Source organism: Mobula birostris, chromosome 7 (assembly GCF_030028105.1).
Source record: "Mobula birostris isolate sMobBir1 chromosome 7, sMobBir1.hap1, whole genome shotgun sequence".
In the NCBI taxonomy this organism is placed as follows: domain Eukaryota; kingdom Metazoa; phylum Chordata; class Chondrichthyes; order Myliobatiformes; family Myliobatidae; genus Mobula; species Mobula birostris.
This window is the reverse complement of record NC_092376.1, coordinates 16,882,497-16,906,510: the sequence shown is the minus strand read 5'-3', so window position 1 is coordinate 16,906,510 and position 24,014 is coordinate 16,882,497. Positions and strand designations below refer to the sequence as shown.

At 45.0% G+C, this 24,014-nt stretch overlaps 1 protein-coding gene across 1 annotated transcript in view; it reads right to left on the bottom strand.

Moving 5' to 3' along the window:
• LOC140200662 (P2Y purinoceptor 8-like) overlaps positions 1-18,540 on the bottom strand; it is a 59,187-nt gene extending 40,647 nt beyond the window's left edge. Inside the window, exon 1 of the mRNA XM_072264228.1 lies at positions 18,227-18,540. The gene's annotated coding sequence lies outside the window, so the exon portion shown is untranslated. The remainder of the gene's footprint in view (positions 1-18,226) is intronic.
• Between the last annotated feature and the right edge of the window lie 5,474 nt (positions 18,541-24,014).

The window sequence follows — 24,014 nt, the reverse complement described above, 5'->3', positions numbered from 1 at the left end:
CTGAACGTTGACTCAATACAGCAGTTCAGTCATGAACAGGGAAAAAAATCATGAATCAGCAGTCTGCAGTTTTAAACAACACTTTAAAGATGCACAGAGAGTGTCGAGGCCAGCAAGTTACTCTGGATGAGGAACTCAATGTCTATTGCTCAGACCAATGAACTAACCTCAGAACCTCAGAGTGCCCTGCCTTTGAAAAGGACTATAGTGGTCATCCAAATCAACAAGTTTTCATTTCAATGGCGCCTTTCGTACAGCATAGAATGCAAATTGTTTTACAGAAACAAAATTCAACTTTGCATGGAAGAAAACCAGACATCCCACCAATCCCGAAGGTTTCGGGAGTCTCCCGCATATGAATAGTGGCTCCCTGATGCCCGCAAATTATATACGATATCACGGAAATCAATTTTTTTGAGAGCGAGCAAGCGAGAGAGAGCGAGAGAGAAAGCAAGAGAGAACAAGAGCAAGCAAGTGAGAGAGAAAGCAAGCGACAGAGTGCGAGCGCAAGCAAGAGAGACAGCGCGAGAGAAAGCAAGCGAGAGTGACCACAAAGGAGAGAGAGAGCAGAGTGTTCCAGAAAAAAAAAGAAAATATAAAACGTACGTCACCCCAGACTACACTAAAGTGTACCCCTGCCTAACAGGGGTCAAGAATAATGACAGCGTTGCTCGCTGCACTGTTTGCAACAGTGACTTTTCTATTGCCCATGGTGGGTTAAGACTGTAAAAGACATGTTGAGGTGAGTTTAACAGGTGTCATTCGTTCATTAACATAGCTAACGTTATTTAAACTAGCTGGCTGGCTACTAGGGAGCTACTCTATTGCAGACATCCCACCTCTTCCGGAAGTCTCCCGCAAATTGATGGTGCTACCTCCCTGAAATCAGTTTTTGCAGGGTGGGATGTCTGGAAAACCAAGGCCTGAACAAAGAGGTTCTGATCAGTCTTTCCATTTCTGAGCCCTCTATGAGGGCTGAAACGCACCCCAGTTCTCATAGAGGGATGGGAAGTGGAAAAAATGAGCAATTTCAAGTTCCTGGGTGTCAAAACCTCTGAGGACCTAACCTGGGCCTGACATATCAAAGCTATACAGCAGCTATACTTCATTCAGAGTTTGAGGAGATGAGGTAAGTCACCAAAAACACTCGGAAGTTTTTTTACTGATGTGCAGTGGAGAGCATTCTAACTGGCTGCATCACTGTCTGATATGGGGGTGGGTACTGCACAGGATCAAAGTAAACTGCGGAGAGTTGTAAACTTAGTCAGCTCCATCATGGGCACTAGCCTCCGTAGTATCCAGGACATCTCAAGCAGCAATGCCTCAGAAAGGTGACATCCATCGTTAAGGACCCCCATCACCCAGGACATACCCTCTTCTCATTGCCACCATCAGGTAGGAGGTACAGAAGCCTGAAGGCACACACTCAATGATTCAGGAACAGCTTCGTCCCCTCTGCCATCAGATTTATGAATGGGCGATTAAACCAATGAACAGTATCTCACCACTTTTTAATTTCAATTTTTGCACTACTTATTTAATTTAACTATTTAATATATATACTTACTGTAATTCACAGAGTTTTTCTACTATTATGTATTTTATTATGCTGCTGCTGCAAAGTTAACAAATCTCACAACATATGCCGGTGATATTAAACCTGATTCTGATTCTGCAGAGGTTGGTTTCAAACGATTTACATTGGAGAGAGAGGCCAAGAGATGGAGCGGGCTAGTGGGGAAGCTACAGGAAAGCGATAGCCAGTTGAAGTCCTGGGTGTCAAAGGCAGACAAAGCATGGCTTGGTAATACTGCCACTTTATAAAGAGCCTGAATGCCAAGGCAGACGGAGGGTGTTATCTAGAAGAAATGAATGAGGCAACATGTGGGACACCAATCTAGATATGGCAGATGTACTCTACATGTCTGTGGTAGCAGTGAGAGAAGTGACTTAACATATAGTCCTTGTTTCATGCACCTTTCTTTCACAGCATACTCCATGTTATCACCAACTCACTCAGCTTGTTGATATAAAACATAATGTAGGAGCAGAATTAGGCCATTTGTCCCATCGAGTCTGCTCTGACATTCTATCATGGCTGATTTATTATCTCTCTTAAGTCCATTCTCCTGCCTTCTCCCTGTAACCTGTGACTCCCCTGCTTATCAAGAACCGATCAATCTCTACTTTAAATATATCCAATGACTTATTCTCCAAAGCCATCCATGACAATGAATTTCACAGACTTGCCACCCTCTGGTTAAAGAAATTTCTCCTCATCTCTATTCAAAAGGGACGTCCTTGTATTCTAAGGCTGTGCCATCTAGCCCAAGACTCCCCCACTATAGGAAACATCTCCTCCACAGCCACTCTTTCTAGGCCTTTCAGTATACACTCAAAAACTTCTGTAGATATACCGTGGAGAGCATTCTGATAGGCTGAATCACTGTCCGGTATGGGGGGGATGGGGCTACTGCACAGGACCGAAAGAAGCTGCAGGGGGTGTAAATTTAGTCGGCTTAATATGTGTACTAGCCTACAAAGTACCCAGGACATCTTCAAGAAGCAGTGTCTCAGAAAGGCAGCATCCATTATTAAGGATTTTTAATCTATTCAATACACGTATACTGTAATTGATTTACTTATTTGCTTATTATTATTATTTTTTCTTTCTTCTATATTATGTATTGCATTGAACTGCTGCTGCTAAGTTAACAAATTTCACAACACATGATCATAAACCCGATTCTGATAACCTAATTTTTGATACAGATCTGGAGCAGCTGATGCCTTCATCCAAGCTACGTACAGTAACTGCAAAATACTTGACTTCAAGTAACGATTAGTGTGGCACATCACTTGTTAGAGCTTGCTAACTAGAAAACAACTCACTTACATGTAAGCTCAGATTCCTGTTAGCTGGCCACTATGGCAGCCCCGCATCAGGAGCACTTATAAACTGCAAGCCTTTGACTTATCAAGCGCCTCTGGAAATCTATATATACTACATCTACCTGTTTCTCTTTAAGTGACAGACATGATCTACCCTTTTATGAAACCACATTGACTTCACCTGATTATCATGAGTTTTTATCAGCTGCACTGCTTTAATATTGTTTCTAACAATCTCCCTTTGATAAATATTAAGCTAAATGGCCTGTAGTCTCCTGTCTCCATCCTTTTGCTTTTGGAAAAAGGGAGATACATTTGATATTTTTCGATCTAATGGAAGCATCCCCGGATCTGGTGAGTTTTGCGAAATGTAAACCAATGCAACAATGACCTCATTAATCACATTGCTTCAGAATCTAGAGTGAATTCCACCAGCTCTCTAGGACAGCATGATAGCATAGTGGTTACTGTAAGACTTTTACAGTGCCAGCGACCCGGTTTCAATTCCTACTGTTGTCTGTAAGGAGTTCGTACTTTTTCCCCGTTAGTGCATGGGTTTCCTCCGGGTGCTCTGGTTTACTCCCACTTTCCAAAAACGTACGGGTCTGGGCAAGTAAATGGTGGGCATGCTACGTTGGCGCTGGCAGCGTGGCAACATTTGCGGGCTGCCCTCAGCACATCCTTGGACTGTGTCGGCCGTTGACACAAATGACACATTTCACTATATGTTTCAATGTACACGGACAAATAAAATTAATAGTTAATCTTTAATTTCTCAGAGACATGGACTAATAAAGCTAATCTCTACTCTCTCAGAAGCATCTCACCCAACAGCCAACAACAGTCCCAAGCAGTAGTTGTTCATTACCACTGCCTGATGACTTTAATTTTTCCTGATTTCCTCTTTCTCTTCCAAATCCCGACATACAGCTATATCTGGGACTTCATTTGCATCTTCTATAGCTGACACAGCATGCCTGCTTAATTCAACTGCAGAATGTTGGTGGGGCCCGGGATGTGACTGCAAAAGGGATGGCAAAGAGCATTACAATAATTTCAGCCAGTACTTTCAAACAGATCGTTCATCTTGCCTTCCTCCTGGGATCACGGAAGCCCACCTTCAGCCTACTAGATCCATTATGCAGGACATCATCAAATGGCCCGGGAAGGCTATGAGAGCAGAAGAGATCCCAGATGTAATACTGAAGACCTGGAGCTTAGAACTAATTGTGCCTTTAGCCGAGCTATTTCAGCATCGTGTACAAAACTGCCATCAAACTGATCATTTGGAAAAGGGCCGAGCTAAGGTATGAAACATTCATAAGAATCAGGCCAAAACAATTTTGGCTAAATTCTACTAATCAACCTGTCTCGCTCTTCAGTGATGAAAAGCTGTCACCCGCAGTGCTATGTGTGGCAATTATTCGACAATAACCTGCTCCCTACTGTCCAGCTTTGGTTTTCACCAAGGCCGTCAGACTCCAGAGCTCCACGTGATCTCAGTCTCCTCTTAGGTCAGAGATCTCCATCCCAAAGGTGTCCCTGATATTAAGGCAGGCTTTGACAGAGTGCAATCTGAAGAAGCTTTGAGAAAGCAGGAGGTATTAAGCATCGAGGGAAATCAATCATGGTGGGTGACATACAAAATTATGAGGGGTAAACATAGGGTAAATGCAAGCAGGCTTTTTCCATTGAGGTTGGGTGGGACTAGAACCAGAGGTGATGGGATAAGGGTGAATGGTGAAAAGTTTGGGGGAAACTGAGAGGGGAGCATGGAACGAGCTGACAGTGCAAGCGGTGCAGGCAAGCTCAATTTCAATGTTTAAGAGAAGTTTGGATAGGTACATGGATAGTAAGGGTATGGAGGGCTATGGTTCCAGTGCAGGTCGATGGGAGTAGGCAGTTTAAATGGTTCGGCATAGACTAGATGGACCAAAGGGTTTGTTTTGTGCTGTACTTTTCTATGACTTTATAACTCTAAATCACGCAGAAAGGATGATGATGGGTTCATCCCAGCCCCAAGACTTAGCCATTAACTGCGTCATCACATTGTCCTTTCCATCACAAGTTGGCTGACAACTGCATGCTTCAATCTCACTTGCAACTTCTGAGCGTATAAAGTAGTTCCATGCCTGTGTGCAGAAGGACCTGGAAAAATGCTCAATATATGAAGTGAGCTGCCAGGAAACTATATCTCAGCACAAAGTATATGCCCTGAGGGGATATCCGTCATTGTGAATCGGGATTTCAAAAAAAAATTGAGTACAGACAAATGCAGAAATTTCTTGGAAACATCATCAAAACATGAAATTAACCTCAAATATTCCAAATCCTCATCACAGAATAACCCAGACTAACCCCTTCAATGGATAAAGAAACCAGACTCTCTCAAGTTCCTAAAAAAAAGCCCTTAAGTTTCATAAAGAAAAATGTAGCTCAGATTTGGGGAGTTCCGAACCACCACTCCTCATTCTAGATGTATTGGTTGCTATTATGAATGCAGCTGGGTTGTTGTTGCTCCTTTCTGGGCCTTGTGGTGCCTTGGGCGGCAACTTTGCCGTTTCTTTAGCACTTGTCTTTTTTATGAGGCCGAGTTGCTAGCCCATTGCTCAACCCAGCACGGATGGAAAGCATGCAAGGATCTGGCCGGGTTTGAACCTGGGACCACGTGCCTCGAACTCGGGTGTGGGTGCCACTACACCACCAGCTGGCTAATGCAATGCAGTAGGGTCCCCTAACAATTCCCAGCAATGTTGTCTATTTCATTCAGTTCACAATGCATGGACTGGCGCTTTATAAGTTCTGTTCTATTAGCTCCTCGTATGTTAACCAATGGATAAGGGAACGGGTGAAATCACAATTATGTCTTTACATTATGCCTGGTGATCTTCCTCAGTGTATTAAGTAAAGGCTAATTTTGTTAATATAACAGGCGAGTATTATTTAAAGCATTTCTTAATAAAGTCACACGCACAAAATGCTGGAGGAACTTAACAGGTCAGGCAGCATTTATGGAAATGAATAAACAGTCAACATTTCGGGCCGAGAAAAGGGGAAGACACTAGAATGAAAAGATGGGGGGAGTGGAAGGAGGCTAGCTGGAAAATGATCGGTGAAGCCAGGTGGGTGGGAAACATTAACGGCTGGAGAAGGAGGAATCTGATAGGAGAGGAGAGTGGACCATAGGAGAAAGGGAAGGAGAGGGGTTTTTACAAGAAGGAGAAATTGATATTCATGCCATCAGCTTGGAGGCTAGCCAGAAGGAATATAAGGTGCTACATCTCCACCCTGAGGGTGGCCTCATCTTTTCATCTTCCAGCTAGCCTCCTTCTCCTCCCCCCACCTTTTTATTCTGGTGTTCCTCCTTCCTTCTTAGTCCTGAAGGAGGATCTCAACCCGAAACGTTCACTGAATTTCTCTAGTTGCTGCCTGACCTTCTGAGTTCCTCCAGAATTTTGTGTGTGTGTTGCTTTGGATTTCCAGCAGATCTGCAGATTTTCTCCTGTTCTTAATAAAGTCAATCAATACAATATCAACACGAGGAATTCTGCAGATGCTGGAATTTCAAGCAACACACATCAAAGTTGCTGATGAACGCAGCGGGCCAGGCAGCATCTCTAGGAAGAGGTACAGTCGACGTTTCAGGCCGAGAACGTTCCTGACGAAGGGTCTCGGCCCGAAACGTCGACTCTACCTCTTCCTAGAGATGCTGCCTGGCCTGCTGCGTTCACCAGCAACTTCAATACAATATCAAATTCAGAATGTTCATCTACAGTGTGGCACACATTGTTCTCATGAATACAGTTTATTTTGCACTGGTTGAGAAAGGGTACAAGGTGTGTTCCCAGCTAACTACAAGATCAGAAGCAGAATCATATTTATTATCAGACTCATATTTCATGAAAATTGTGGTTTTTCAGAAGCTGTGTAAAGTCATAAATAAAGTGACACAGTAGCGTAGCAGTTAGCGCAGAGATTTACAGCGCCAGTGACCGGGGTTCAATTCCACCTGCTCCCTGGAAGGTGCTTGTACGTTCTCCCCGTGACTGTGCGGGTTTCCTCTGGGTGCTCCCATTTCCTCCCACCTCCCCACATTGCAAAGACGAACGGGTCAGCAGGTTGACTGGTCACATGGATGTAACTGGGCAGTGCAGGCTCATTCGGCAAGAAGGGCCTGCAACTTTGAGGAGAGGATGGATAGATGGATAGAGGAAAAGAAAAGAAATAGTAAACATTGTTATCGTATCTGCTTCCACCTCCTCACTTGCAGCATGTACCAGATATCTCTCACTCTCTGTGTAGCCATTACTTGCTTCGCAAATCTCCTTCTAACTTCCCCTTAAACATATGCTTCAATTTCTCCTCATCCTCTATTTTCCTGACATCTTCACCGGAAGTATAATTAAAATAGACCACTGAATTGCAATTTGTTATTGCCACATGTACTACTTATTTACTTACTGCCCGTTACGCCGTGGCATTTAGGGCAGCAATAAAGCTTCTCCATCTCACTGCCTATAATGTCACACACAGATTTAGAAGGATTCTTCATTGCTGCTTCCATAACAATTTTGTTTTACCAGTCAGGGCTGTTAGCCCTGAGCTGAACCCCCTAACCTGGAGGACCAGTGAACCACACAGAGCCTGGCCTCTACCCTTTGACCTGTTTAACATGGGTGTCCCTACCGAGACCCAAAACACAAGACCCTGACTCCAGCCTGCATAGCTCTCTGAGTCACTGAGGCACGCAGACCCGACGACAAGATTGTGGTCTTCTTGGAGGTCACATGTGCACGGGTACAGTGCAAAGATTGTCTTGCATATTCATACAGATCAGGTATTACACAATACATTGAGAAGGTATAAGATTAAGAAAAGCAGAGTGCAGAATAAAGTGTACCAACTACAGAGAAAGTGCAGTGCAGGTAGACAATAAGGTGCAAGATCATAACAAAGTAGATTATGAGGTCAAGAGTCCATCTTAACATACCAGCAAAACACTCAATTGTTTTGTAACAGCTGGTGGCACACACTTTCGGGCATTTGTATCATCTCCCCGACCGGAGAGGGGAGAAGAGAGAATGTCCTTGGTGGGTGAGGTCTTTGATTTTGCTGGCTGCATTACTGAGGTGGTGAGAGGTATAAAGTCCATAGAGGAGTGTCCGGTTTCCATGATATTCTGAGCTGTGGCCGCAGCTTGTGGTCACGAGCCGAGCAGTTGCCGAAGCAGGCTACTATAACTTCCTATTGTCTGAGTTGTGTTACTTCACACAATCACGTCCAACTTCCCTCTCACATACTACAAAGCTTGGACAAAACTTTTCAAGGCTGATTTAAAATGCGCCCCTGTTTTAGCTTAAATTTATTGCAGACAATACATTGCAGAGTCACAAGTGATGTCAAACAGGGTAATGCTCCTCGTCAGCTTCGCATTAGTGAGGCACCCACCGAACAAATGAATAGTGCAGCAGGACGCAGGGAACACGTGGAAGGCTAGCACACATCACCTCCCACCTGGCACTGAGTTCACCTGTGAGGCCAGGGCAGAGTCCAGCACTGTTGAACTAAGGGACCAGACACACTTCACAGGGGGCTAAGCAGGTGCTACACCTTGCCCAAGGGTGACCGCAGGCTAACGGAGGGAAGGGGTGCCTTACACCTCCTTTGGCAGAGACATATCTCCACGCCGCCACCCAAGAAGGGTCTGTACTCCACAATGTTGTTTGCTATGCATTCTTTGTTGATACAGCTTCGATGTACTTATGTGTGGAATAAACTGTCTGACTGGCATGGAAAACAAAGTTAGTCACGGGATTGCATTGCATAGGATAATAACAAAATAATTACCAGTTAACACTCCCTCTGCATTGACAGTACTGGGCACAGCCCGCATTTCACATCAGAATAGTGATCAGATTTTCTCAGGAATGGTGTAACTTTTTTTTATTTTTATATTTTTTTATTTTCTGATGTAATATCTATAATGATAAGCAGTTTTTATTTTTTATTTTGTAATTTATACTAAGTTCTTATGTCTTGCACTGTACCGATGCCACAAAACAGCAAATTTCAGAAAACAAACACAAGAGGGTTGGCAGATGCTGGAAATCCAGAATAACAAATGCAAAATGCTGGAGGAACTCAGCAGGTCAGGCAGCGTCTATGGAAATGGATAAACGGCTGACGTTTCGGGCCAAGACCCTTCAGCAGGACAGGAGAGAGGACCCTTCCTTTCTCTGATAGGAGAGACATATGTCAGTGATAATTGGCCTGCTTTTGAGCCCAATACATTAAAATACTTTTGTCTTCTTTCTCGGGGGGGGGGGGGATATCAGATTCAAATCTCACTGTTTCTTTTCAAGCACTCAGCTGACTTATGGGTGGGTAGCCACCTGCTCCAACCCAAACAGGATGGAAATTAATGCTAATTAAGATCTTATTACCTTGTCTGAACCTGGAAAGCACATTTACGTGAAGAACTAGAAGTAACGAAGCTTCAACAGCCACAAGTAAATCTCTGTGCTTTTGAGGGGGTCTGGTTGAGCTCCAACTCAGCATGAAAAGAACTCTAGAATGGTCACAGACAGCTGATTAACCAACTCGAAACCACATCCAGCAACTAAAATAGATCATGTTTCCTGTTGTACCATCCTGAAACAGTAACAAACCAAAGGCCAGGGAACAGGTCCGTCGAGAATCATAAAAGCTCAGTGGCCAGTTTATTAGGTATACCTGCTTGTTAATGCAAATAACTAATCAGCCAATCATGTGGCAGCAACTCAATGCATAAAAGCATGCAGACATGGTCAAGAGACACACATCAAAGTTGCTGGTGAACGCAGCAGGCCAGGCAGCATCTCTAGGAAGAGGTGCAGTCGACGTTTCAGGCCGAGACCCTTCGTCTGGACTAACTGAAGGAAGAGTGAGTAAGGGATTTGAAAGTTGGAGGGGGAGGGGGAGATCCAAAATGATAGGAGAAGACAGGAGGGGGAGGGATAGAGCCAAGAGCTGGACAGGTGATAGGCAAAAGGGATACGAGAGGATCATGGGACAGGAGGTCCTGGAAGAAAGACAAGGGGGGGGGACCCAGAGGATGGGCAAGGGGTATATTCAGAGGGACAGAGGGAGAAAAAGGAGAGTGAGAGAAAGAATGTGTGTATAAAAATAAGTAACAGATGGGGTACGAGGGGGAGGTGGGGCATTAGCGGAAGTTAGAGAAGTCAATGTTCATGCCATCAGGTTGGAGGCTACCCAGACGGAATATAAGGTGTTGTTCCTCCAACCTGAGTGTGGTTTCATCTTTACAGTAGAGGAGGCCGTGGATAGACATGTCAGAATGGGAATGGGATGTGGAATTAAAATGTGTGGCCACTGGGAGATCCTGCTTTCTCTGGCGGACAGAGCGTAGATGTTCAGCAAAGCGGTCTCCCAGTCTGCGTCGGGTCTCGCCAATATATAAAAGGCCACATCAGGAGCACCGGACGCAGTATATCACCCCAGCCGACTTACAGGTGAAGTGTTGCCTCACCTGGAAGGACTGTTTGGGGCCCTGAATGGTGGTAAGGGAGGAAGTGTAAGGGCATGTGTAGCACTTGTTCCGCTTACACGGATAAGTGTCAGGAGGGAGATCAGTGGGGAGGGATGGGGGGGTACAAATGGACAAGGGAGTCGCGTAGGGAGCGATCCCTGCGGAAAGCAGAGTGGGGGGGAGGGAAAGATGTGCTTAGTGGTGGGATCCCGTTGGAGGTGGCGGAAGTTACGGAGAATAATATCTTGGACCCGGAGGCTGGTGGGGTGGTAGGTGAGGACCAGGGGAGCCCTATTCCTAGAGGGGTGGCGGGAGGATGGAGTGAGAGCAGATGAGGTTCAGCTGTTGTTCAGGTAAAACATCAGAATGGGAAAGAAATGTGATCTATATAACCTTGACAATGAAATGATTGTTGGTGTCAGATAAGGTGGTTTGAGTATCTCAGGAAATGCTGCCACACACAGCTGTCTCTAGAATTTACAGAGAATAGTGCAAAAACAATAAAAAAACATCCAGTGAGCAGCAGTTCTCTGGGCAAAAATGCCTTGTTAATGAGAGAGGTCAGAGGAGAATGGCCAGACTGGTTCAAGCTGACAGGAAGGTGACAGTAACTCAAATATCCACGTGTTACAACAGTGGTGTGCAGAAGAGCATCTCTGAACACACAACATGTTGAACCCTGAAGTGGATGGACTTCCACAGCAGAAAACCAGATTGGGTTCCTCTCTTGTACCTAATAAAGTGGACAATGGGTGATAATGTTGTACCTGCCATTGTATTCCGGTTATGAAACTCCCTTTGAGTCACTGTGGATAATTGTTGCATGAATAAACTTTTGTAGTTTTGTAGAGAAAATGTCAAGGGAGGTCTGTATACCTGGTGTAGTTATTACTGCTGGGAGGTGCGGTGTTAATCACTGGGGTGGCAAAATACACAGCTAGTGGAGTTGCTGCCTCAGTGCTCTCGACATCCACATCCTACCCACAAGTTGTGAACACATCCCATAAACCAGCCTCCCCTCCATGGACTCAAGGGGAAAAGCCTAGATAGGGCGGATATGGAGAGGATGTGGTCTTCCGAGGGGGAGTCCAGGGCCAGAGGGCACAACCTCAGAATAGAGGGGTGTCAACTTAGAATAGGTGATGAGGAGGAATTTCTTTAGCTGGGGTTGTGGTGGGGAGTTGGTGGTGATTCTGCGGAATTCATTGCTACAGATGGCTGTGGAGGCCAAGCCATTGAGTGTGTTTAAAGCAGAGATTGGTAGGTTCTTGATTTGTTAAGAGCATCAAGGCTACAGGGAGAAGGCAGGAGAATGAGGTTGAGAGGGATAATAAATCAGCCATCATGGAATGGTGGAGCACACTCGATGGGCCCAATATCCTGAATTTCTCCTGTGTCTTATGGTCTTATAGCCTTATGGACCCTGTCTATGTAACAGGGGGTGGGGGAGTCGGCACCTTTAAATTCCTTAGCATCATCATACCAGAAGATCCATTCTGGCACCAGACACAAGTGTCATCAGAAACAGGCACAGCAATGCCTCTTCCTTCTTAGAAGTTTGCATAAATTCAGCTTATGGGAGGGAAGGATTAGATTGATCTTAGTGTAGGTTAAATATTGTTGGCCAAGGACCTGTACTGTGATGTGATGTTCCATGTTCTATGTCACCAAAATATTTGACAAGCCTCTACAGATGCACGTGGAGAGGTGGAAAGTGTCCTGACTGGTTGCATCATGGCCTGGTATGTATGCAAGCCGAAATGCCCAAAAATAGAAAAGGTTAAAATGGTGAATGCAGGCCCAGTTTATCACAGGGTAGTGCTCCCCACTATGGACCGTTTACAAGGTGCACTCCCACAAGAAAGCAGCATCAATTAATCAAAGACCCCACCGCTCATTCACTACTACCATCGGGCAGGAGGTACAGAACCCTCAGGTCCCACACCACTGGGTTCAGGAACAGTTATACACTTCAACCATCAGGCTCCTGAACCAGTGTGGATAACTTCATTCTCTGGAGTGATTCTACAGTCTACAGACTTACTTTCAAGGATTTTTTCCAACACAAGTTCTCAGTATTATTTTTTAATTGCACAGTATGCCTTCTTTTGCCCATTGGTTGTTTGTCAGCCGTTGTCTGTTTTTCTTTCGATTTTCATAAATTCTATTTGTCCGGTAGGTTCCTCACTAATGCGAAGCTGACAAGGAGCATTACCCTGTTTGACATCACTTGTGACTCTGCAATGTATTGTCTGCAATAAATTTAAGCTTAAAACAGGGCGCATTTTAAATCAGCCTTGAAATGTTTTGTCCAAGCTTTGTAGTATGTGAGAGGAAAGTTGGACGTGATTGTGTGAAGTAACACAACTCAAGCAATAGGAAGTTATAGTAGCCTGCTTTGGCAACTGCTCGGCTCGTGACCACAAGCTGCGGCCACAGCTCAGAATATCATGGAAACCGGACACTCCTCTATGGATTTTATACCTCTCACCACCTCAGTAATGCAGCCAGCAAAATCAAAGACCTCACCCACCAAGGACATTCTCTCTTCTCCCCTCTCCGGTCGGGGAGATGATACAAACGCCTGAAAGTGTGTGCCACCAGCTGTTACAAAACAATTGAATGTTTTGCTGGTATGTTAAGGTGGACTCTCGACCTCATAATCTACTTTGTTATGATCTTGCACCTTATTGTCTACCTGCACTGCACTTTCCCTGTAGCTGGTACACTTTATTCTGCACTCTGCTTTTCTTAATCTTATACCTTCTCAGTGTATTGTGTAATACCTGATCTGTATGAATATGCAAGACAATCTTTGCACTGTACCCCTGCACATGTGACCTCCAAGAAGACCACAATCTTGTCATCGGGCCTGACTCAGAGAGCAATGCAGGCTGGAGTCAGGGTCTTGTGTTTTGGGTCTTGGTAGGGACACCCATGCTAAACAGGTCAAAGGGTAGAGGCCAGGCTCTGTGTGTGTGCGTGTGAGATGACATTTGTGTGCTGGTGCCAGAACAGATCTTCTGATACGATGCCGAAGAATCTAAGGGGCGATGGGAGCAAACTAGATGGGCTGATGGGCCTATTTCTGTGCTGTATCTATGACATTTCTATGACTGTATATGCATACTTTAATAAAAAAAAATTACTTTGAAGTTTGTCTATACATTCACTGTCTCAGTAAAGCAGTCAGGATAATTACAGACCACATACACCCTGGACAATCCTCTCCTCTCCCTTTTTCCACCAAGCAGAAGATACAAAAGCCTGAAATCACATACCTCCAGGTCCAAGGACAGCTTTTGTCCCGCTGTTCTCAGACTATTAAATGGTTCACTTGTGTGATAGACGGACTCTTTACATCACACCCTACCTCATTATTGGTTTGCACGTTACTGTATTTTCTCTGTAGCTGTTACTCTTGAAAAGTATGGGTGCAGACCCTTCCACTCACCATATCTGTACTGACCTCAGTGAAAAAGTAACCTATCACCTCTACCAGCACATGGTCTGTATTACCCAATTCATTGCATGTCCCTGTGCATTTAAAACGTATTTACATGCTCTGCCCCAGAAGTTTTCATGTTTTATTGTCTTACAACATTGAATCACAGAGGATTTAATTTGACATTGGTCAATAGAAAAAGACCCTTTCCTGTCAAAGTGAAAACAAATATCTACAAAGTAATCTAAATTAATTTCAAATATGAAATACAAAATAATTGACTGCATAAGTATTCACCCTTCTTTAATATGACAAACCAAATTGTCACTGGTGCAGCCAATTGGTTTTAGAGATCACGTAATTAGTTAAGTGGAGATCATCGTTTGCAGTCAAGGCGTTTCAATTAACTGTAGTAAAAATGCACCTGTATCTGGAAGGTCCAACAGATGGTCAGTCAGTATCCTGGCAAAAATTATACCATGAAGACAAAAGAACACACCAAGCAACTCCATGAAAATGTTATTGCAAAGCACAACATGGATACAAGAAAATTTCCAAGACACTGAATATCCCTTGGAGTACAGTTAAGTCAATCATCAAGAAATGTAAAAAATATGACACAGGTGTAACTCTGCGTAGAGCAGGCCGTGCTCAAAAACTGAGTGACTGTGCAAGAAGGGGACTAGTGAGGGAGGCCACCAAGAGACCCATGATAACTCTGGAGGAGTTACAAGCTTCAGTGGCTGAGATGGGAGAGACTGCACATACAACAACTGTTGCCTGAGTGCTTCACCAGTCGCAGCATTTTGGAAGAGTGGCAAAGAGAAAGCCACTGTTGAAAAACTCTCACATGAAATCTCAGCCAGAGTTTGCCAGAAGGCATGTGGGAGACTCTGAAATCAGCTGGAAGAAGGTTCTGTGGTCTGATTAAACCAAAATTGAGTTTTTTTGCCATCAGACTAATGTTATGTTTGGTGTAAGCCAAACACCATACATCATCAAAAACACACCATCCCTACCGTGAAGCATGGTGGTGGCTGTGGGGATGCTTCACTGCAGCAGGCCCTGGAAGGCTTGTGAAGGAAGAGGGTAAAATGAATGCAGCAAAATACAGGAAAGTTCTTGAGGAAAACCTGATGCAGCCTGCAAGAGAACTGCGACTTGGGAGATTTGTTTTCCAGCAAGACAATGACTCCGAGCATAAAGTTAAAGCTATACTGGAATGGCTTAAAAACAACAAAGTTAATGTCCTATCGTAAACAAGAGAAAGTCTGCAGATACTGGAATTCCGAGCAACACACACAAAATGCTGGAGGAACTCAGCAGGCCAGGCAGCATCTATGGGAAAAAGTACAGTTGAACTTTTTTGGCTGAGATCCTTCATCAGGACTGGAAAAAAAAAGATGAGAAATCAGTAAGAAAATGGGGGGCCGGGAGGAAGAACCACAAGGTGATAGGTGAAACCGGGAGTGGGGAGTGGTGAAGTAAAGAGTTGGGAAGTTGATTAGTAAAAGAGATACAGGGCTGAAGCAGGGGGAGATGTCATAGGAGAGGACAGAAGGCCGTGGGGAAAAAAAGAAAAAGGGGAGGAGCCTGAAAACGCACACTAAACGTTTCAAGAACTGTTTCTTCCCCTCTACCATCAGATTTCCGAATGGACAATGAATCCATGAACACAACCTCACTATTTTTTCCTGATTTCTCTCTTTGCACAATTTATTTACTTCACGCATATATGTGTCTCCTCGCTGTATCTCTCCATGACTTTATAAATAACTCATTTTCCCCCCAGCTTTGACCCCAGCATCTGCAGACTATTCTGTGTCTTTTTTTTCAATTCAGGTTGGGCGATCACTCAACATTAACCATCCCACTCAACCTTTCCGAAGTAGCCTCGGAAATTAAAATTCGAAAAGGCTAAAAATGCGAAGTTCTAATAAAAGATTACAGTTTGCCTACTATTTTGAGAGTTGGTTCCTCACCAAAAACACACAAAAACTTCTAAAATGGTACCGTGGATAGTATTCTGACTGCCAGCTCAGTTATTGGCACTAGCCTCCGTAGTATTCATGACATCTTCAAGGAGCGGCACCTCAGAAATTCGGCGTCCATCGTTAAGAACCCCCACCACCCAAGGCACGCCTGTTCTCGTTGGTACCATCAGGGAGGAGGTACAGAAACCTGAAGGCACAACCAGCTTCTTCCCATCTGCCACAGGATTCCTAAATGGACTTTGAAGCCATGAATACCACCTCGTTACTTTTTTTATTTATGTTTTCTTGCGCTACTTATTTTAACTAAGCACAGAAACATAGAAAACCTACAGGACAATACAGGTCCTTCAGCCCACAAAGCTGTGGCAAACATGTCCTTACCTGAGAAATTACCTAGGGTTACCGATAGCCCTCTATTTTTCTGAGCTCCATGTACCTGTCCAGGAGACTCTTAAAAAGACACTATCGTATCCGCCTCCGCCACTGTCGCCGGCAGTCCATTCCACGCACTCACCACTCTGCGTAAAAAAACTTACCTCTGACATCTCCTCTGTAATAACTTCCAAGCACCTTAAAACTGTGCCCTCTCGTGCTAGCCATTTCAGCCCTGGGAAAAAGCCTCCGACTATCCACACGATCAATGCCTCTCATCATCTTATAAACAATTTAAAAGACTTACTGTAATTCTGATTTTTTTTCCTTTATAGATACCATGTATTTCATTGTACCGCTGCTGTAAAGTTATCAAATTTCACGACATATGCCAGTGATATTAAAACTGATTCTGATTCTATTAATCTTTTTTAAGCAATCTTCACTTTTGCCCCTCTGCTTCATCCATCAGAATACTGTATAAAGACACCGAACAAGAAAGCACAATGGCGGGATGGTGGTGCCTTGTTTACTGAAATTCTCATTAAATAAATATAACAAGGCGCTAGTCTAAATAAGAGTACAGGTTCCCACCTCAAATCTCCAAACTTTGGTGGTGGTCCGTCGTGGCCGACGATGACAGAAAATCTTCGCAGACAACTTTTAAACCAGTTCCACTCTCTCGCCTCGTAAGACCGGGCCCAGTGAGTCATCACATCTGGAGTTTTCATCGGTTGTAGTGGATGACCATGACTTATGTGTCATGGCCTTCGCCCTCTACACCCCGATGCAGAACCACGTTGTGTCTGACTGTGGACTCATCTGTCCAACCCGCCGGGGATTTATGTGCTTACCTTTATGTACATCCAATCAATCTAAGAATAAAAGCTATCGTATGAATTTATATTTACTGTGTTTTAATTATTGTACTCACTATCTTATTGTGTGCGTGTTTTTGTGCTGTATCGGATCCGGAGTAACAATTATTTCTTTCTCCTTTATATTCGTGTACTGGAAAAGACCTTAAAATAGAGTCTTTAAAAATTCATCAAACCCGCGTCTCCCTTAGGCGGTGTTCCTTGGAAAGAGGTCGGGGGTGGGGGGGGGGGGAGCAGGGCAAGTCACCTGGGACCCAGTCAAACCAGGTCCCCACAGAGCCGCCGGATCATTTGACGCGTCTTCTGCGTTGAAAAACCATACACACACGTGTAGACAGACTTTTAGACAATAGAGCGCACTGTAAGCACATACTTAGACACAAAGATCTTTGTTACCGGATTAGAAACTCTGGACCTAATATAGACACATTGTGTCCAAATTCACATAAGATCTAAGTATAAATATATACATATGCACGCAAAATGCTGTACAAAATACAACATAAATGAGCGCGTGCAAACCTGCACAAACTCGTAACACTGAACGTGTATACAAATGCACATTATACCTCTATGAAAATAGATTTTTTTACAAAACCAAAAATATAGCGAAACGTAAAGACAAGACATTCCGCAGATGCTGGAAATCCAGAGCAACACACACACGCACACAATGCTGGATGAACTCAGCAGGTCAGACAGCATCTATGGAGGAGAGTAACTAAGAATCTTCAAGGTTATCGGTCCAAAACGTCGACTCCATTAGACTGTAAGACACAGGAGCAGATTTAGGCCATTCAGCCCATCGAGTCTGCTCCGCCATTCCACCATTAGTGATGTATTATCTCTCGCAGCCCCCACTCTCCCGGAACATTTGATTTATTTGCTAAACAAGACGCTATCAACCTCTGCTTGAAATATACCCAATGACCTGACCTCCAAGCTGTCTGTGACAATGAATTCCACAGATTCAGCACCCTCTGGCTAAGGAAATTCCGCCTCATCTGCGTTTTAATTGAACGTCCCTCTACTCCGGGCTGTGCTCTCTGGTCCTACACTCCCCCGCTGTAGGAAACATCGCAAAATCGCGTCGTTTTAATTAAACGAAAGGGCTTACCGAGTTTGGCAATGTCAAGTACACTTCTCTTCAGACAGCTGTTCCTATGGTTTGCTTTCCCGCCTGTTTATTGAGTGAATCGGACAAGTAGTCGGGATAGAAAAATAATAGCACGTTGACAGCCGATATCGAGCAGAGATTGTGGGCGGTTCAGACAAATCAGAGATGAACATCCCGGCTGCTGGGAGGAGCTACAAACTACCTCACCGCCTTATGTGTTAGAAGGGGAATCTCGGTTAAACCTCCCGTGAGGGCAAAAAAAAACAGATGAAGACTCGACCGTCCATTTAGAGGCCATAAAGCACAGGAGCAGAATTATGCCATTCGGCCCGTCGAATCTGCTCCGCCATTCCATCATAGCTGTTTTATTATCCCTCTCAACCCCATTCTCCTGAGCTCTGCCCATAATTCTCCAAGGATGTTTGCTGAGTCGCTGATTTCAGCGATTGCCGTCAAAACGTAAACCAACTTGTTAACACAAGAAACCACTGAAGTCCACAGGGAGTCCTCCCCCAGACTCTCAGTTCAGCGCAGAGCCTGTCCTTCGCCTCCGGCCCCGACACCCTGCCCTTTTCAATCTGGCCCGGCACCTAAATTGTAATCCAGGCATCGGATTCTGACGCTTCATACGCTCGGAATGAAAGAGCGCGTAGACCTGAAACATTGCATCTGGTGTTCTCTTTGCCTGGTCTGTATCTACAACATTTTCCGCTTTTATTTGTGGTTTCCATTGTCTTGAGTATTTTTTGGGAGTCCTAGTGCACGATTCCCTAAAGGTTAACTTGCAGGATGATTGGGTAGTAAAGAAGACAAATACCTGTACAATGATTGCATTCGTTTCCAGAGGACGAGAATATAAAAAGCAATGATGTAATGCCTTTGTTTCCTTAAGGTTGTTATAGCTGGGGGGGGGGTGGTAATGGGGACGAGCTCCCACTACCTATTAAATGCAACTCAGATAGCGTCTGACAACCAAGTCTAGTTGTTGTTCTTCACGTGTGGCTTAGCTACTAAACCCGGCGGAACCGTTTCTTAAAGCTAGTCGCTTCAGGCAGATGGGGCTCGTCAGCCATTGTCAGCAGCTCACCTAGGAGGAAAACTCTGATCTCAGACTTGTGGCTATACCCACTCATAGGGAATGCTTCGGCAATGGAAGAATCTGGAGCTGAAGTCCCTCAGGCAGTCCTCTGTTGAGTTCAGTGCTGGCCGGCAACTCCGGCGACGGTGCTGGTGCCAAACTGTACGGTTTGGGTTCATTGGATGCATGGAGAGGGGGAGCTCGCTACATGGACAACAGCTTGCCCTCCACATTCTACAGTCCTGGCTTGCGTATCTGAACAGCTGCGATGCAACATCCATAGTCAACCCTGACCGACCGAGGCCTCTCAGGATGCCAATTCTCACTTTTTGTTGTCATTTCGACCATAACTGCTGGTACAGTACACAGTAAAAACGAGACAACGTTTTTCAGGACCATGGTGCTACATGAACAATACAAAAACTACCCTGAACTACGTAAAACAACTCAAAACTACACTAGACTACAGACCTAGCCAGGACTGCATAAAGTACACAGAACAGTGCAGGCATTACAATAAATAATAAACAAGACAATATGCACAGTTGAGGGCAGTAGGCTGGTGTCAGTCCAGGCTCTGGGTATTGAGGACATTGAAGAGGGTCCAGAGAAGATCCACAACAATGATCCTGGGAATGAGAGGATTAACGTGAATAAATGCTTGATGGCTCTAGGTCTGTACTCGCTGGAGTTTAGAAGAATGGGGGAGGGAGATCTCACTGAAACCTACCAACTATTGAAAGGCCTAGATAGAGTGGATTTGGAGAGAATGTTTCCTATAATGGGGGAGTCTAGGACCACAGGGCACAATCTCAGAATAAAACATCCCTTCAGAACAGGGATGAGGAGGAATTTCTTTAGCTAGAAGGTGGTGAATCTGTGGAATTCATTGCCACATACAGCTGTGGAGGCCAGGTTACTGGGAGTATTTACAATGGAGGCTGATGGGTTCTGGAATAGTACTGGAGAAGGCAAGCGAATGGGATTGAGAGGGAAAATAATTCAGCCATGATAGGATGTTGGAGTAGACTTGCTGGGACAAATGGCCTAATTCTGCTCCTATGACCTGTGGTGTCATGGTCTATTAGGTGGGTGCAAGTCTACTCATTCCACCAGGAATCATCTCTGCTTGATATGTTATCATGGTTGCATTCCACGGTCCAATATAACATAGAAGGAGGGTATTTCATTATCAAGCTTATGTCCGCACATTGCACAATGCCATTCCCCATTAATTCATAGCATTTTCCCATTAACTCTCCTCCCCTTCCTGATAATGCCATTCACCTACAGGATAGAGGCAATTTACAGTGGCCACAACCTACCAACTGGCATGTCTTTGCGGCAGCACAGTGGTGTAGCAGTCTGTCAGCGCCCCAGGTTTAATGTCTGTCAGTAGTGTGTACATTCTGCCCATGACTGCATTGGTTTCCTCTGAGTGCTCTAGTTTCCTCCCACATTCCAAAGACATTCAGGCTAGTAGGGCACAGGCATGTAATTGGGCAGTGAGGACCCATTGGACGAGAAGGGCCTGTCCTGTGCTGTATCTCTAAATAATGAATAACTAACCTAGAGCACTTAAGGAGGGGGAACTCACAAGGAGAACTTGAAGACTCCAGCTACTCAGTGCCAGGGGTTGGGATTGAAACATTCACTGTGATAGCAGATATATCAGCTATAACGGTTGTGTAATTGCAGCTATACCAGCACACCACCATATAACATAGGATGATGTCCACCCACCCATTAGTTGACCTCCAAATGTCTCTGAATTTAAGTTCTTCCCATGTTTCCCCACTTCTAGGACATCTATTAGATGCACTTGCCCAGCATTAACAAGTCTGGCTGTGCTGAGTTTGCATGCTGAGTAATTTTCATGAAACAACTTGCTTTTATTTTGAATGCTGGATTGATTCCATCATGGTCTTTATACTTGTTCTGGGCCACTTCTTGATGTTGACAACTGCATGGATGGAATGGTGTAAGAAGGTGTAGTAGCAGCTGTTGCCATGGCTACACCACCCAAGCTGTGATGCCATTGTATAGTCATTGGCCACTTTATTAGATACACTTTTACATCTGCAATAGTGAGGCCAACAGAGCTCAATATCTCAAGAGGACAATGTCATCTTTGACAGTGAATCATCACCCCATGAATTATTGAAACAAAGAATTACAGCACAGAAACTATCCCTTCTAACCTACTTTGTTCATTCATAGAACATAGAAAACTACAGCATGTTACAGGCCCTTCAGCCCACAATATTGTGATGGCCTTTCAACCTAAGGTCACATGGCTGGTAGGAAAAATGGAGGGTTATGTAGGAGAGTGTCATAAGTTGGTGGCTGGGGACGGACCCAAGTGCAAGACACAGACACTGAAGTACTAGGGACAGGACTCGGATACAGGGTGAGGGCTAGGACATGGACACGAAAACTGGGAACCCGGAACAGGACTGGACAAGAGAGCTAGGAGCCAGGGCTTGGACTCTGAGCTAGAGACTGGACAAGGACCCAGAACCTGGGTCTTGCCTCTGGCTCAGACCCCAGAACTAGGCAAGGACGCGACTTGGCTGGCAGGCAGGATGAGGCTGGGACCAGAGACTTGAGGCGAGGCCTGGGATCAGAGACTCGAGGCGAGGCCTGGGATCAGAGACTCAAGGCGAGGCCGGGGACCAGAGACTTGGGGTCTTGAAGCTCCTCCTGGGCAGGATGCGGTACTCCACCCGATGGAGGCAAGGGATAGGAAGGCACAGAACCCACCGCAGGGTAATGGCAATCTGGCCTGGCTTACCCGACGGAGGCAAGGAACATGCAAGGCTTCAGGCGAGGAAACAGAAGGCAGGGGAAGGAAACAAGGTATAAGGACAAGAACAATCCAGCAGCCACGCCCTGGTCTCTGGAGGTATTTATGCAGCCAGCCCCAATGAGAATCAGCTGCCTCAATTAGTGCTCAACAGGAACAGAAACAGGGTAGACAGGAAAACCTGGAGCAAGGGTCGATGGACCGGACCGTGAACCAGAGTGCGGACTTCACGGACCAGACCATGACAGAGAGAAGGGTTGGAATCTAGACTACCTCTAATAGATAACCCTCCTTTCTTCCTGCCATCCATGTGCCTAAGTAAGGGTTTCTTAATTACCCCTAATGTGTCAGCCTCCACCACCACCCCTGGCAGGGCATTCCATGCACTCATTACTCTCTGTGTAAAAATTTTGCCTCTGGCATCCCCGCTATGCTTTCCTCCAATCACTTTAAAATTATACCTCCAGGTAAAGGCTATTTCCACCCTGGGTAAAAGTCTTTGGCTGTCTATCTAAACCTCTTACCATCCTGTATACCTCTATCAAGACACCTCTCATCCCCCTTTCATTCCAAAGAATAAGAACCCCTGGCTCACTCAACCCATCTTCATAAGACATGCTCTCTAATCCAGGAAGCATCCTGGTAAATCTCCTCCATACACTCTCTGAAGCTTCAACCTCCTTCCTGCAATGAGGTAGCCAGTAATGAGCACAATACACCAAGCGTGGTCTAACCAGGATTTTATAGAACCATTAGAACATTAACTTGTGGCTCTTGAACTCAATTCTCTGAGTGATGAAGGCCAACATACCATTTGACTTCCTACCCACCCTATCAACTTCAACCCGTGATGCCGTCATTGGCCACTTTATTAGGTACACCTTTACATTTGCAAATATCTAATCAAGATTCAAAGTGCATTTATTATCAAAGACTATATAAGTTACCCAGCCTTGAGACTCGTTTGTTTAATAGGCAGTCGCAAAGCAAGGAACCCAATTTTTTTTTTAAGAAAGACCAACCTACAGAGCCCACTGAGAAAAAAAACTGAGAACAAATCATGCAAACAGCAGAAGCAAGCAACAACACCAGCAGCAACTCAATGCTTAAAAGCATGCATACATGTTCAAGATGTTCAGTTGTTTAGACCAAACATCAGAATGGAGAAGAAATATGGTGTAAGGGACTTTGACTGTGGAATGTGTCATGGTCCGGTCCGTGAAGTCCACATTCCAGTTCACCGCCCAGTCCATGGATTCCAGACTCTGGGTCTTCCGGCTGTCCCTTGTTTCAGTTGGGCTTAATCATAGGCACCTGATGCTCGTCTTGGGGCTGGGAATATAAGTGGCCCTGGGTTTGAGTGTCATTGCTGGTTTGTCTTGTCAGTATCCTGTCCTCACCTCTGTGGGGTAAGTCAGGCTGTCTCTGATGTTACCCTGAGGTTGGATCTGTCCCTTCCTGTCCTTGCCTCTATTGGGTATGCTAGGCTGTCTTTGCTGTTACCCTGAGACTGGACTGTTGCCCTGCCTGCAAACTGTGTCTGGAGCCTTGCCTTTGCTAGGTAGGTCTGGCTGTTTGCTGCTACCTAGTGTTGGGAACTGTGTCTGTGTCCATGCCTTCGCTAGGTAGGTCTGGCCATTTGCCACTACCTAGTGTTGTGAACCATCTCGTCATGTTCAGCATTCTGTGTATGAGTTCTGGCTCTGTGTTCCTGTCCACCCCCAAGACCAAGGCTCTGTGTTCTGCGTTCCTGTTGTCCCAAGTCCAGACTTCGTGTTCTCGTCCTGTCCATGTGCCTCATCCTGTGCTGGAGTTCTCTCATCTTGCCAGGAGTCTCTTGTTCTGTCCTGTAGCCTCACCTATTCCTGTCTCCCAAGACCATGTCATGTCTTCGCCTAGTTCTG